The following is a 16,085-nucleotide window of genomic DNA, read 5'->3' on the forward strand; positions in this document are numbered from 1 at the left end:
GAGAGGGTGAAGAAAAATCCCCATCCACCCACCCTACAGGGCAAAGACAACTCAACTTTAAGGAAGACATCCCTGCTGGACAAATTCCACTTCAACACAATAGAATATTGTGATTCTCCTCAATGATTTTTTTTTCAGTCTTCCAGCGATCAGCATCAACACCAGGAGCTGTTATTATGAACTATATAGAAAACATTCAGCCAGCAGCAGGAGCTGTTTGTAGGAACCTTTTCACAGGAACTTCATGGACTCTTTTTGTTGATGGCAAGAGCTGTTGCATTAACTGTCTCAACATTCACAACCTTTCTCATGCACCTTTTAATTACACCATATATTAATGTATTTTTACCTTTGCTATATAAAGGACACTGCTTGACCTGCTGAGTATCTCCAGCTTTGTTTTTTTTTCAACCATGGTGTCTGGAGATTTTTGTGTTTTACATTTTTTTACCTTTTAATTACTGCCTTTGTTAAGGACCTTTTTAATTGAACACTGAACTGTGGTATTTACTCTTCAGTAAATGTCTTTCAGCTCAGTAACAATCTCAGGAACTTGTACCTACTCTTAGTTACAATGTTGCAGGTCATGTACTAGCAGGAAATATTTGAATATACAGTGCCCTCCATAATATTTGGGATGAAGACCCTTTTTTCTCCTTTATTTGCCCCTGTGTTCCACAGTTTTCAATTTGTAATCAAACAATTCACATGTAATTAAAATGCACATTCCAGATTTTATTCAAGGTTATTTGTATACATTTTAGTTTGACCATGGAGAAATTACAGCACCTTTTATACACAGTCCCCCCATTTCAGGACTCCTTAATGTTTGGGACATTTGGCTTCACAGGTGTTTGAGAATACTCTGGTATGTTTAAATGCAGGTATAAGAGAGCTAGGCTTGCTTCGAAGCTTTTGATCAACTTTGTAGTTGCCATTTTTCCACATGAGACCAGAGTTGTGCCAATGAAAGTCAAAGAAGCCATAATGACGCTGAAAAACAAGAATAAAACAGTAAGAGACATCAGCCAAACTTTAGGATTGCCAAATTCAACTGTATGGAACATCATTAAGAAGAAAGAGTGTACTGGTGAACTCAATAATCGCAAAGGGACTGGTATTCCAAGGAAGACCTCCACTTATGACAGAAAAATTTTCATCATAATGAAGAAAAATTCCCAAAGGTATGTCCAATAGATCAGAGACACTCTTCATGAGGCAGGTGTAGATATGTCAATGACTACTGTCAGCAGAAAACATCATGAACAGAAATCACACACACACACACACACACACACACACACACACACACACACACACACACACACACACACACACACACACACACACACTCTCACACACACACACTCACACACACACACACACACTCTCATACACACACACACACACACCCACACTCTCACACACACACACACACACACACACACTCTCTTTGCCTGAATATTTATGATGTTAAAAATACTTAATCAATTTTCAGATGTTATTTTGTAAAAACGTTTTTTTAATCTTGTTTAAAGAACTAAGTAAAAAAACTGAATAATTCAAAGGATTCTTAAGATAATACGAAGAAACATAACGCAATTTCTCTGAACCATTCACAAACTTCCTGTCAGATACATTTTTGCACATACAAAAATATGGATCCTCTCCTTCTTTATCTGATTGTCCGAAATAGCTGATAATTTGATCATGCGTTTGTGTGGAAATGTTACCACTAAAAATAGATGGGAAGTCTGCTTTAAATATAAGTTCAAGATGGTAATAGTTTTCTTTGCAGTCATCACAGAGCAATGGTATATGGCCAACAACTGGTTTTCATTTGTTAAGGATCTATAAAACCTTTGTGTAACTGTTTGAAACAGCCTACATTCAATGCAGTCTGTGCTGGGGTAGCACAGGAGCCAGGATGTTAAGATCTTGACATTTTACTATGAACATCAACTTTATGGTTATTTGTTATCCAAGCCTGTTAATTACACATTTAACCCTTAAAGCAACTGTTACAGATAGTATATGGGCAGGGAATTGTGAGTGTATTTTTCTGTATGCTTTAAATTAAACCCTTTAATAGGATAATACTTTGATTTGACGACCCAGAAATCTTGCTCCATGCTCTTCATTGCCCCATCAACATAAGAATTACAAGAGAAATGTTTGGAGTTCTTTACCTTTTGAAAGCATCAGTTCTTTGATGGGGTCTATGCCTTCTTTGGAATATGTGATTTTGGGAAGTTACACTTGACAACAAACTTTTTCAAAAGATTTTCTTTCTGAAAATAAATGAGGGATTACGATATATAACTTCTGCTCAACCCAAAGTAATTTCAGATTTGTTGTATCATGTAGGAAGTTGGAGAGACATTAAATTAAGTTTTATTGAATTTAGTATGTTTAATCGCATAATGATGTTGATACATTGCTTTTGTTCAACTGGCCTAAAAATGTTTTGCGCTGATTTTCATTTGTACTCAGCATCTGATGCTTTTCGTGTCAATGTCCAACATTAGCCAGCCAGCATTGATGGATTTCAGTTGCCCTAATACTACTTTTACGGTGGTGATATCCTGGTGAAATCTTTCACCATGTTTATCACTCTGCACCAAGATCAGCAGAGAAGACGTTCAAGGGTGAATGAAGAAAATGAATTTTCAATGACATGTTGTACCTTGTATGATTGAAGTAGTCTTAAAATATGACAAGAAATCACAAAAAATAGGTTATATCTAAAAACGGTGCATAATAGGAACATTTTAAGGTGATTTTCGTGATCAGCACCCAAAAATGTTCAAGAAGCAAATTCTTTGTCGTCCAGTGTTATTAGAGGCTTGCAATTAATAAAACTAGAGTTCCTTCTGGTTCCGTAAAATTAATCGGAGAATGAAGTGGGTGGGGTGTATTTATGGAAAGTGGTAAAAGCTCACTTCAAAAGAGTCATAACAGCTTTCATAAGGCAGTCCTGTGTTGCCGCTAAGAGAAGGGAGAGAGTTAGAGGTATGACTACCATGAAGTAGCCTGTGAACTAATCATGACCCGGCTCACAAAATGGCAGGCGAACGCAGTGATTGTGAGGGCCCTGCAGGGATCGACTGTCATTCTACGTCATCTCCCACATGGCAAGAAACAGTCAGAGGCCTGTGCTGCATCAGAGACAGGAAGTGAATATAAACAGAGCAGGCAGTGCAATAAATCAGTCTTTGACTTCGACTCGACTGTGTGTGTGTGTGTGTGTGTGTGTGTGTGTGTGTGTGTGTGTGTGTGTGTGTGTGTGTGTGTGTGTGTGTGTGTGTGTGTGTGTGTGTGAGATTCTTGTTCCACACTTTGCGTAGCACCCACACTACATAAGTGACCCCGGCATGTCCATAAGTGACACAAAGATGTCCATGTAGTCTCAATAAAGCTGCTATGTGCTGGGCGTCGCAGCTTCGTGCAGTTCAAACAGGCCGAGGCCCAGTTCCACCTTTGATAGATCGCCACTGACGACACCCACTACTATTATGTAGTGAGCTTGCTCAATCAGACCACAACAGTGAGGGTTGTTGATTTCCTACGGCAGCCTCAGGAGCAAGGCAAATTCGGTGCCCTTGAAGAGCTACTAACCCACACTTTCAGGCTATCTCGGTGTGAGCGCGCTACCCATCTGCTGCACTTGGATGGTTTGGGGGACAGGATCCCACCCATGCTCATGAGCGAGATGCTTGCACTCACCAAGGGGCACAGGTCTTGCCTGCTCTTTGAGCAGATTTTCCTGGAGCAGCTGCCCGAGGATATCTGACTCTTGCTTGCCGATGAGAACTTCAGCGACCCGAGTGAAGAAAGAAAACAGACTCTTGGTAGAATAGATTGCCAAGCCCCGACCAAGACAGACCAAGACCAAGACAGAGAGCCAAGTGGACCCCCCCCACCCATCTATATTGCCATTGTCATCAACTATGGGGTGCAGGGGCCCATCGATGCCACCCACCCTGCGCATTTCTGGGAAATGCCATGGCCAACCGTCATTAATGGCTTATCAGTTGGCCAACATGACAGCCTCCTCCATGTATGGGTCTCTCGGTCATCAAGGTGGTTCCTTGAGGACACCTGTCCTTGCCCCCAGGGCCTACAGAACCCGAAACACCAAGCTGGGCCCAGCACTTCTATACGAACTTACAACACCTGCACTGTTCCTCTGCGATTTGCTGGCCACTGATTTAAGTGGACTTTTACTGTCATAGCTGTGGCTCAACCACTCTTGGGAGCCAGTTTCCTCACCCACTGCTTGTGGTAGACTTAAAAGGGCAGTGTTTGGTACATGCCAGAACATTTCAGATGATATTCCTGGGGAAGCCAATCTACTGGCCCCCTCCTCAACTCCGTCATGCTGTCTGACAATGGCTACACACACATCCTGGCAGAATTCCCTGCAATCATGGTGCCACAATTCTCCTCTGTGGAACCAAACCATGGGGTAAGGCACCACATCCTTTCCGAGGGCTCCACGCCAGGGCACATCACCTTCCCTTCCCAAGAAACTTGCCCTTGCCAAAGAGGAATTTATGAAAATGAAGGAGTTGGGGATGGTGTGGAGATTGGACAGCCCCTGGGCCTCCCTCCTGCATGTGGTCCCGAAGGAAGGAGGAGGATAGAGGCCATGTGGTGTTTACAGAATCTTCAATGAGGCCACCACACCAGACTGATGCCCTATGCCCCAAATCCAGGACTTTACTGCCAACTTACAAGGGGCCATACAGAGTTGTCAGGCACAATGGATCAACGTGTGTATTGGACATTGCCAGCAAAGAGAAAACCTTCACCCTCAACTGCCTGAAACCGACCTAGCCAGCCAGTTGGGACTCAGCCCCTGTGATACAGAGGTAGGCTATCCAAAGCGGCAACTGACACACTGATTTGCTGGTTCTGGGCTGGTGGGGGAGGGGGAGGGGGTCATGCTGCAGCCCACGAACTAAGTTGCAACCCAACTCACAAAATAGTCAGCGAACGCAGTGATCACAAGGGCCCTTCAGGGACGAACAACCATCGTTCTGCATTTCCTCCCGTACAGCAAGAAAACAGCGGGCAATGGCAGGTACGTCAGCCATTTGGATGCCGGCTCTGCAATGACATCACTCCTGTCATCAGAAGCAGGGAGTGAAAATCAGTCTTCAACCTCGGCTCGATTGTGTGTGTGTCATTCTCACTCCACACTTCATGTAGCGCGCAAGCTACAACCACATTTAGTTACAAGTTCTGATAGAGATTTGGGCTTAAGATTTACCATTGTACACTTCAGTTTAGGAAAAACACCCAGACCGAAGGGAAGCATGCAGGGATTTGAAGAACACTTGACATATAAAAGTTGTTATCAGACTTAAATAATCTCCCATCATGAATGAATAATTGTAAGTTAATGGAAAGACCACACAGTAATATTTTGTTTTCTGCCCCCTTTAAGTTGGAAGTTCCTGGTATGGTGCGAAATGCAACTCACTTACTGGTAGTTCCTAGAGAAAATATGTCCCCTCCAATCCCTGATGTTCATGCAATAATGACATGTCTGGTAGGTTGTGAATGAGGAACACAAAAAGACAAAATGATTGTGATAATTTCAACCGAAGCTGCCCTTCAATTTAATATTTCCAGAAATAAAAATTGATCTTATTACTTTTGCACAATTTATTTATTTAGTGATTACTACCAATTCTACAAAGAAAGATATCAGACTGTAGGACCGACCTTCTGAAGACTTCAGGTTACTGTAACAAACTATGACCTGACTCAGCAGGTCAGGTAGCATCCATGAGAGAAATGGACAGTCAATGTTTTTAGTTTAGGACCTTTTCCAGATCAGGAGGGAAATATCTAGCAAAAAATAAATTTTGGGAAGTCCAAATCTTATGTTACAATCACAAAGTAAGTGATCAGCCATTCAACACTGAGATGAGAAGAAATGTCTTCACCCAGAAGATGGTGAATTTGGTATTGTCTAACCCATTGGTTTTCAAACTGCCCCTCTAAATTCACATACCACTTTAAGTAATCCCTATGTCATCGGTGCTCTGTGATTGGTAAGGGATTGCTTAAGTGGTATGTGAGTGGGAAGGGAAGGTTCTGAACCATTGCTCCAGACCCAATTGTTACTGAAATATTTTGCTTGAGAAAATTTGTCATTGGCCCATTTCCTTTGGAGTTATGAAACCATGCACATAACGAGTCAATTAGATATGATTAAAACAGTGGTTTTCAAACCTTTTTGCAAATACCACCTGAAGCAATCCCTTACTAACCCAGAACACTTATGGCAGAGAGAATGCTTAAAGTGGAATGTGAACTAAGGGGAACAGTTTGAAAACCACTAGTCTAACCAGAAAGATATCAAGGCTCAGTTGCTGAGTATATTTAAGACAAAGGTCAGTCGATGGATGTTAATGGGCCAAGGGATATGAGGTTAGTTCCAAAAATGGCTCACAGGCAAAGCATTAATGATCAGGATAGCATGGTTAGCGTAGAGGTTAGCGCAACACTGTTACAACGCCAGTGACCAGGACCTGGGTTTGAATCCCACTCTCTCTATTTGAAGTTTGTACATTCTCCCCGTGTCTGTGTAGATTTCCTCCAGGTGGTCCAGTTTCCTCTGACGGTGTAGGTCATTGGGCAGCACAGACTTGTGGGCTGAAAGAGCCTGTTACCATGCTGTATGTCAAAATTTAAAAATATATAATGATATGAAATAGAAGAGCAGATAACATGAATGGTAGACAATTGGACAGGGTCCATAAATGGTTAGAAACAGAATATTTATGCAAAAGGCTCATCCCTGGTACTTTGGTTAAAGAAAGTTTATGAATTACTATTGACTTATTATATCAAAAGAATTTTGGAATTATGGGTACATACAGGCCATTTGGCCTCTCATTTATGTTCCAGTACTCTTGCCCAGCTGCAGCTCTTGAGCATTATCTATTCTTCACTATTTATTGTTTCCATTTCTGATCTCTGTTTCAAATATTTGCCTAATTTCCTTTCAAATTATTTAATCTGAAGGAGCAAAATCAAAGTAGCTCCTGCTCGGTCACTGTAAAAGGGTTGAAATTCTTTTGGTACAGGATAGGGTAGGAATCGCACTGCCGGAAATCCAAGTCTGTCATCTCCATCTCAGTGGCCACTTGTGGCAGATAGTTCCATCAGCCTTAAATCAAGGTACCCTACTCCAAAGGTGAAAATTAAAGTGCGAAATTATGGAAACAAATCACTTTAAACTTTTTTTTTGAAAATCAAAACTGCTTATATTTAAATGCTGCCTTGTAGTGCTGGACACAGCCAAGAAAGACTCAGCCACCACAATGAAAGTCATTAATGACTATTTTTATTCAAATTCAGCGTGCGCCCCTTTAAGGGCAGCAGGAACTCAGTCACCTCATGCATTGTGACATCATAATCGCTGCCCCAGACGCACGCTGGGCAGGAGACTTGAGGCAGGGAGATGACAGCGCCACCATCCCATGGCTGCCCCGCCACGTGGCTTTACATGCGGGGCCGGTTTGCCATGAAAGAGTGCGCACAACACAACCCTCCTAGAACCAGCTACACGTCCCGCCGCTTGGGCGGGCGGCCCTGGCATTTGGGCATGGCCGTCTGCACTGGCCGTGATATGTTTAAGTGCATGGCCTTCAAACAGTCCATGGTGAAAAGTTCGTCTTTACCCCCATATCCAAAGTGAAAGTCCTACCGGACCGCTGGAGGACCTTGTATGGACCTTCGTACGGGTGTTGTGGCAGCGCCGAACAAATACAAATTCCGCCGAATCCAGCTCTTTGGGACGATGTGTTGGCCGGACACCATGATGCGAGGGAGGCAGGGAGGGGAACTAGCGAGGATAGTTTCTTATGGAGATTTACCAAAAGGTTCGCGTGCTCGGACATGACATTGGGCTCCGGGCCAAAGAACCCACCGGGCAGGGAGAACAGCGCACCATAGACCAGTTCCACAGAAGAATCCTGTAGGTCCTCCTTGGGTGCTGTTCTGATGCCAATGAGGACCCAGGGAGTTCGTCTGTCCAGCCTGGGCCGGTGAGGTGAGGACATATTTCATATGACAATGAAACCTCTCCACCAAACCATTTCCTTGCAGGTGGTAGGCTGTGGTGTGGTGGAGTTTAACCCCCCCCCCACCAGGAGGTTCGCCAACTGAGCCCAGAGCGCAGAGGTGAACTGGGCACCCCTGTCACTGGTGATGTGCAATGGGACTCCAAACCTAGCGATCCAATGACTGACTAGTTTCCTGACGCACGTCTCTGCAGAGCCTCTTTGATGGGAACGGCCTCCGGCCATCTTGTGATCCGATCGACTATTATAAGAAGGTAGCGTGCTTCTCTGGACACTGGCATGGGGACTATGTTGTCAACGTGGATTTGCTGAAATCTCCACAACAGGTCGAATTGCTGGATTGGGGCCTGCGTATGCCGGTGGACCTTGGAGGCCTGGCACCTGGTGCAGTTCCTTGCCATCTCGGCCACCTCCTTTTTGAGCCCATGACACACAAACCGCTCTGCCACCATTCACACCGAAGTCTTCACCGAGGGGTGGGCTAGGTTATGGATTAAGCTGAAAAACCTGAACCTCCACTGCAGTGGGACTACTGGGCGCAGTGAGCCAGTGGAGACGTCGCATAGCAGTATGTCCGGGCTGTTGGGCAACTGAATGTCCTGGAGCTCGAGGCAAGAGATGGTGGTCCGGAGAGCCTGTGTCTCTGTGTCCAGCTTTTGGGCCTGTGCCAACTGTGTGTAGTCAAGGCCAGGGGTGAGAGCGTTGATCAACGGATGAGAGAGCACATCCACCACGACGTTGTCTTTGCCTGCCCTGTGCCAGATGTCGGTGGTGAAATCCAACACGTAGGAGAGGTGATGTTGCTGGCGAGCCGATCACGGATCTTTGGTCATCGCGAGTGTTTTTGTGAGGGGCTTGTGATCTGAGAACACCATGAAGGGCCTGCCCTCCAGAAAGCATTGAAAGTGCCAGATGGCCAGTTACAGCGCCAGGAGCTCCCACTCTAATGCGCTGTACTTGAATTCCGGTGCGTGCAGCTGTTTGCTAAAGAAGGCCTGTGGGTGCTACTGTCCATTGAGCCACTGCTCGAGTACGCCCCCTACCGCCATGGCTGAGGTGTCCACCGAGAGCGCCATGTTTGCCTCCGGGCGTGGGTGCACCAATAGACATGTGTTGATGAAGGCCTTTTTTGTTGCGGCAAAAGTGGTCTCTGCCTCTTCCGACCAGGTCAGGATTTTCTCCTTAGTGGTGATCAACATGAACAGTGGTTGTATGATATGGGCGGTGCCTGGGATGAACCGATGATTAAAAATCACCATCCCCACGAACTCCTGCAGGCCATTGAGGGTGATTGACTTGGGGAACCGCTGGAGGGCCATGACCTTCTCTGACGCAGGGGCAGCACCTGCTGCCAAGATGGTGTGCCCCAGGAACTGTAGCGTCCGCTTGCTGAACTGGCACTTGACCACATTGAACACGAGGCCAAACTCTGCCAGTTCAGCAAACAGGGTACGGAGGTGGGCCTTTTGCTCTTTGTGGTTGAGGCTGGCGATAAGGATATTGTCCAGGTAGATAAACACTAAGTCCCTACCCACTGTGTCCATGAGGTGCTGAAAAGTCTGGGCCATTTTCTTGAGGCCGAAAGGCATACACAGGAATTCAAAGAGGCCAAAGGGGATGATAATCACCGTTTTGCTGATGTCCTCGGGGTGGACCGGGATCTGATGATACCCCCGCACCAGATTGACATTGAAGAAGACTTGTGCGGCATGGAGATTGGCCGAGAAGTCTTGAAAGTGTGGATCCGGGTGTCTAGTGTGGTCGAGTTGTTCAAATGCCAGTAATCGCCGCAGGGTCTTCAGCCCCCAGAGGATTTGGGGACTGGATAGGGGATGCCCAGGCGCTGTCTGAACGACGGATGATCCCCAACTACTGCAGCCGGGAAAACTCCTCCTTTGCCAGCTGCAGCATCTCAAGTGGAAGTTGTCTGGGCTTGGTGTGCAGTGGGAGGCCCTGCATGGATATATGGTGATGTACTCCGTGCTGGGGTAAGGTGGCACTGAATCTTGGTTGAAGGATCGCAGGGAATTCATGGAATACGTTCGAATACTCATCCCTGAAAGTGGCAATGGTGGCGATCTCAGGCCTGCAGGTGAACCGAATGGAAGGTGCGAGCATTGACCAGCCTCTTGCCCTGCATGTTGACCAACAGTCCGTGTGCCCTCAGGAAGTCAGCCCCTAACAACGCAGTACCCACTGAGGCTAACACAAACTTCCAGCGGAATTTCTCTTTCCGATCTGGATCTGCGCCCTGCAGGTACCGAAGGTCTTGATGATGGAACCGTTGGCTGCCCACAGGGTGGTACCACAAGATCGGGTGTGTGTCTTGAGGGTGGTGGGGGGCAGGACACTCAGCTCCACTCCTGTGTCCACCAGGAAACATCAGACGATGGACTTGTTGGTAACGTGAGGAGGTTGTCCAAGTGGCCAGCTGTCTCAGCCATCAACAGTGGCTGGCTGGGTTGTTTCCTCTGGTAGTCACATGGTTGTCAGCATTTACGAGCTTGTGCTCCCCAGCGCTGATGGTAAAGGCACCAGGTGGAATTGTTCTCCTCCAGCTTGTGTTTGGTGGAGTGTTGCGGTCGTCTGGCTCTTGGTCACGCAACCTGACTGAGGGCTTTTCATTCACCCTCTTGGTGTGGCAGAGGGTGTCCGCTCGGGCAGCAACTTGGCATGGATCTGTGAAGTCCTCATCCACCAGGAGTAGTTGGATGTCCCCGGGCATCTGCTCGAGGAAGATCTGATGGAATAGGAAACAAGCTTTGTGATCCTATGACAGTGCCAGCATCTCGTCCATTAGGGCCAATGGTGTGCAGTCCCCTAGCCCGTCGATGTGCAGGAGCCTGGAGGCACGCTGCTGAGGGGAGAGCCCAAAAGTGCCAAGGAGCAGGTTCTTGAGGGCAGGATATTTACCCTCGGCTGGTGGTTTGTGTATTAGATCGTCCACCCTGGCTGCCGTTTCTTCGTCCAGCACACTCATGACATGGTAGAACATCATGGAGTCTGCTGAAATATTCCTCAGTTGAAACTGCGCCTCCGCCTGCCTGAACCACATACATAGTCAATGGGTCAAGGGGGTGGGGGGGGGGAGTTTGATGGCAATGGCAGATCCATGTTCTTGAGACCAGAGAGGCATCTGGGCTCAACGGGGTCACCAATGTAGTGCTGGACACAGCCAAGAAAGACTCAGCCACCACATTGAAAGTCGTTAATGACTCTTTTTATTCAAATTCAGCGTGCGCCCCTTTAAGAGCAGCATGAGCTCAGTCACCTTGTGCATTGTGATGTCATAATCGCTGCCCTAGGCGTGCGCTGGGCAGGAGACTCGAGGCAGGGAGAAACCCTGACAGCGCCATCTTCCCATGGCTGCCCCGCCATGTGGCATTACATGTGGGGCCAGTTCACTATGAGAGAGTGAACAGCCTAATAATTTGAGAATCCATAATGCTAGTTGTTGCTGGCATCTTTCCATACTATCCTGCTGGATGCAAACGCTAGATCCTGTATTGCAACACCAAACAAATCAAGCTACAGTGCTCACTTCCAAACTTTTCTTCACCAAGCTGGTTAGGGATTAAGCAGATCCTGAACTTTCAATCCAGGTCTGACCCTGGATATTAATCATTATAATTTAATGTAACACCCAATTACTTTTTATACATAAAAAAAGTATTATATTTAGTGAGCTGAATTATTTTAATGATTTAAATTTTATTGAGTTCTTTAAAAAAGTTTACCCAAACCCTTGAGTAAGCATTAAAATTATGTAAATCATGTTACAAAACATCAATTTATCCATAAATAGAAGCAAACATGGCAGCAAAAAGTATCAATATAATAAACATTAGAGCTGAATGAATTTTTAATTGTAACCCTTCTGCAGATGATACAATAGCGTAAATGAATTCAGCAAATTTTTTTTGTTCAATTTACATTTCTAAAGATTTCTTTGCTTATCCCATGAGCATATATTAAAAAAAAATGTTACAACCTTAAAAGGTTGGTTCGGCTTACCCTCGCTTGTGTCTGGTTTAATGTGCTCAGATGTTTCAGAGGTTTTTGCTGTGTAAATCTACTTTGAAATAATAAACTACTTCTTTATTGGTGACATTACAAAGATAATATCTTGAAACAACCAGAAACCGCTTGTGGCTATCAGAAGTGGTTGTGATAAGTTGCTTCTATTTATATGCATTTCAATCAACCTATTTTTCCTTTAAAGATGAAATTGAACAACACTTCCTTTTCCTAAATGATATTTTATCAGTTTGGAAAGTAATTTCTCGCTTTAGTTTATGGATTTAAATCCCTAAAGCTTTCAGCTGACTGACAAAATTTATAATGAGATTATGAACAACAAGTCATCAACACCCTATCACCCAACACTATAATTCCAGTGGTTTCCATCTTTAAATTATATTCTATCCACACCTTTGGACATCTGTGATTCTATTACCGTCCTTCAAATCAAATAAATACATCACCAGCTGGTGCATTTAAACCCTGTAGCTCAATTTTTTCTGCAGTTGACATGGTAACAATTGTGAAGCCATCTCTTGGTAATACCCTTAATTGATAGTATAAATTACTTCTGAGATATTTGATTGCAAAATGATGTACTGAAGCTATTTAGTGATCCCAGCTCAGCCTTTTTTAGATATGAAATTACAGCAGAGCTTCCTACGTATTTCAGACAGTCTTTGTCGCTTGAATTGTAATGACTAGGCAATAGTGCTTCTTGAAAGGATGTGTTTTAGTGTGTGAATCATCAGAATGTTTACATTCATGTGAAGTGGGACTTACTATATGGTTCTAATGGTTCAGATGTTTTTCTTTGCATGTGATGTAAAGATTTGTGCACTTATGTACAGGCCTACATTTCATCCTCTTGCCAAACTGAGCAATTTACTTGAAGCACTTGGATCTATCTTTTTTGAGTGAGAATCTGGAGGAAAATCTACCAATTGGGTGGAACAGATCATGCTTCTAAAAACCTCTTCAATTCATGAATATATTAAGACCTAACTAATATGGTCAGCATAGCTTTGGGTGTGGAAAATGGTGTTTCAGGAATTTGAATTTTTTGGAGAAGTAATCAAGGAAGATTGTGTAAGAGGACAGAGTGGTAGATATTGTCTACATGGAGCTTTGCAAGAACTTTAACAAGATTCTGCAAAGTAGGCTGATCATGTGGGGTCCCGAGGGACCTGGAAATTGTGCGCAGAATTGGTTTGATGGTAAGAGTAAGAAGGTGTATTGAAGGGCTGTGACCAGTGGTGTCCCACAAGGATCAGTTCTGGGTCCACAGAAGTTTGTCATTCATATTCTCATCTAGGATGACAATGTTTAGTACATTTGCACGTGGCGCCAAATTGGCAGTAGAGTCAACCGTGAAGAAGGTTCATTGATAATATACCACGATCTAGGTGAACATGGAAAGTGGTCCAAGGTATGACAGATTGAATTTAACTCAGAGAAGTATAAAATGTTGCACTTTGGTAGGTTAAATCAGGACAGGGCTTGCACAATGAATGATGAACACCTGAAAAGTGTTGTAGATCAGATAGACAAAGGGGTATATGTCTGGAGTTTCATAAAAGTGAAAACCTACAGAGAGACAGGGAGGTGAAAAAGGATTTCTCATGCTAGCTTCATCTGTTAGGGCATTGAAATCTGGACCAGGAACATCATGTTGTAACTGTACAATATAATGGTGAAATTACACTTGAAGTAGGGTGTACAGTTCTGGCCATCCTGCTACAGGGAATACATCATTAAACTGGAAAGAGTCCAGAAAAGATTCATGAGGATGTTGCTTGGTCTGGTGGGCTTGATTTATAAAAAGAGGCTGGATAGCCTGAAACTTTTCTCCCTGGAGCATAGGAGACTGAGATTTATAAAATAATGAGGGGCATGGACAAGATCAATTGAAACGCACCAAGGACAAAATATCGTCCTTTTCCCAGGAAAAGGGAACCTAAAATTGGAATGTATAGATTGAAGGTGAGAGTGGTATGTTTTTAACTCAGAGGGTGTTGGATACATGAAATGGATTGTCAAAGGTAGTAACGAGTGCAGGTATAATTGTGATGTTTAAAGGACATTTAGACAATATATGGAAAGAAAAAAAGTTTGAACGGTGTGGGCCAAAAGCAGGCAAATGGGATTGGTTTGGGTAGACAACTTGGTCAGCATGGACAAGATAGGCCAAAGGGCCTATATCCATGCTGAAAAACCTCGTATGAGGCTTCTGTGTTTAAATGAGGAATCAGGCATGCTGACTTAAAGGTTGATACACTGATCATGAACAATTGTAGTGCTACACTAAACATCTTTCCAAAACTATGTAATTATGATTGAGTACTTGGAATTTTGCCAGCATAACATTTTAAATGTTTCTAATTGTATACATTCTCCAGGCTTTCATGATGTGTACCCAGAGCTGAGATGATCCACAGCTTTCTTTGATTAGTTTAGTTTAACCTCACAATGTGAAAATTGTAAAGATTAGATTGAGGTCGTGTGAGTATTAGTAACATGGGAATATAAATTGGGAAGTTGGAACCTTTATTGAATGATAGTACATGATGTTTTACAGTGAGGACAGTAAAACCAATGTTACAAAGGGGTATTGTTTATTTCCTGGCAGAATTTCAAATACTCAACCATAATTTTATGGTTTTAGAATGGTATGCACAGCAATTAATTTGCCATTTCCTTTGCTTTCCAGTTGTATTGCTGAGGTTATGTCGCTTCACATCATTGGTGGTCTATCTTTCTGCACAAAGTAAAGAAATTCATAGGTATGTTGTGTAGGAAGTTCATCGTTGCATGAAAGATACCAGGTTCCAGGTAACAACAGCTTTTGCACATTAAGAGATCTGTCCAAGATTTCTGAGGAAAACAAAAATGTTAATATCTTTTAAGTATGTTTTATTTTTCTATTGATGACTTATAATATGGCTGACATTTTACTGGACTTTGGAACAAATCTTATCCACAGAAGAGGTTGATGGAAGGAAATGAATGAGGATGAAGGAAAGAGAGAAAACAATAATGCTGAAACTGAGATACAGAGCATTGGAGTACCTGGAAATATGAATCAAAAGAAATGATGAAAATACTCAGCAAGTCAGGAAGCATCTCTGGAGAGAGCAAAACTGACTTAATATTAAATATTAAATCTTTCAGCAGAACTGGTCAGTTTTGATAAAACTGAAAAGGCTGATAATGTGTGATCATTGTATACAGTAAAATCCCTGCTATCCGGAAACAACCAGATAATCATGGAAAATAAATAGGTAAAAAGTACAGAAGTTTAAAATTGGCACTCTTAGCGGTCAGTTCACCAATCCACGCAACACATAATCTCAAGTAACTGGCAAATTCACTTATCCAGCATCTACCAATCACCAGAGATGCTGGATACCAGGAATTCAACTGTTCATGTTGATTCCCAATGGTTATAATGTGCATACATGGACAATGAGGTACTCTACTTCAAGAAAATAAAAGAGAGTGGGCTGGGCATTAAAGTTACAGGCAACTGTAAGGTCAAGATCACCCAGAGAATAAAAGGAAGGATTCCTCAAAACAGTCACTAAAACTGTCCTTGGGTTTCCAAAGTGGAAAGGACCACATCTTGAGCGCAGAGTAGAAAAGTGCCAGTGAGGCGTTGCTTCATCTGGAAGGTGTGTTTGATGTGTTACTTTTTCTGCTGTTGCATGAGTAGGTGCCATGAGAAGTAAGGTGGGTGCTGGAGTAAAGGAGAGATGGAGAAAGAATAACTTTGCAATGTAAAAAGGGGAGGGTAAGATTTGAGTGGTTGAAGGTGGCAGAGGATGATTTTCTGAATTCTGGGGTCTGGTGGAATGGAAAGTCAGACAAGAGACCTCTACCTTTGTTGTAGTTGAGATGAGAAATACAGGAAATAGAATAGATATCATTGGGAGGCAATGGTGGAAGGGATGCCACAGATGAGAT

The 16,085-nt window shown here is 43.7% G+C and overlaps 2 long non-coding RNA genes across 3 annotated transcripts; one reads left to right on the forward strand and one right to left on the reverse strand.

Annotated features, from left to right (window-relative positions):
• Positions 1-714: 714 nt before the first annotated feature.
• On the reverse strand, positions 715-12,621 carry LOC138755615 (uncharacterized). The gene is made up of 3 exons (XR_011352422.1): positions 12,534-12,621; positions 2,190-2,291; positions 715-993 (listed from the first exon to the last, which is right to left on the reverse strand). It is a non-coding gene; the product is annotated as an uncharacterized lncRNA (long non-coding RNA).
• Positions 12,622-12,706: 85 nt separating this feature from the next.
• Positions 12,707-15,324, forward strand: LOC138755613 (uncharacterized). Of its 2 annotated transcripts, none has more exons than XR_011352421.1 (3): positions 12,707-12,816; positions 14,833-14,954; positions 15,106-15,324. It is a non-coding gene; the product is annotated as an uncharacterized lncRNA (long non-coding RNA). The 2 variants fall into 2 exon arrangements; XR_011352420.1 differs by having other exon boundaries at positions 14,833-14,905.
• Positions 15,325-16,085: the final 761 nt, after the last annotated feature.

Source organism: Narcine bancroftii, chromosome 2 (assembly GCF_036971445.1).
Source record: "Narcine bancroftii isolate sNarBan1 chromosome 2, sNarBan1.hap1, whole genome shotgun sequence".
Taxonomy (NCBI): domain Eukaryota; kingdom Metazoa; phylum Chordata; class Chondrichthyes; order Torpediniformes; family Narcinidae; genus Narcine; species Narcine bancroftii.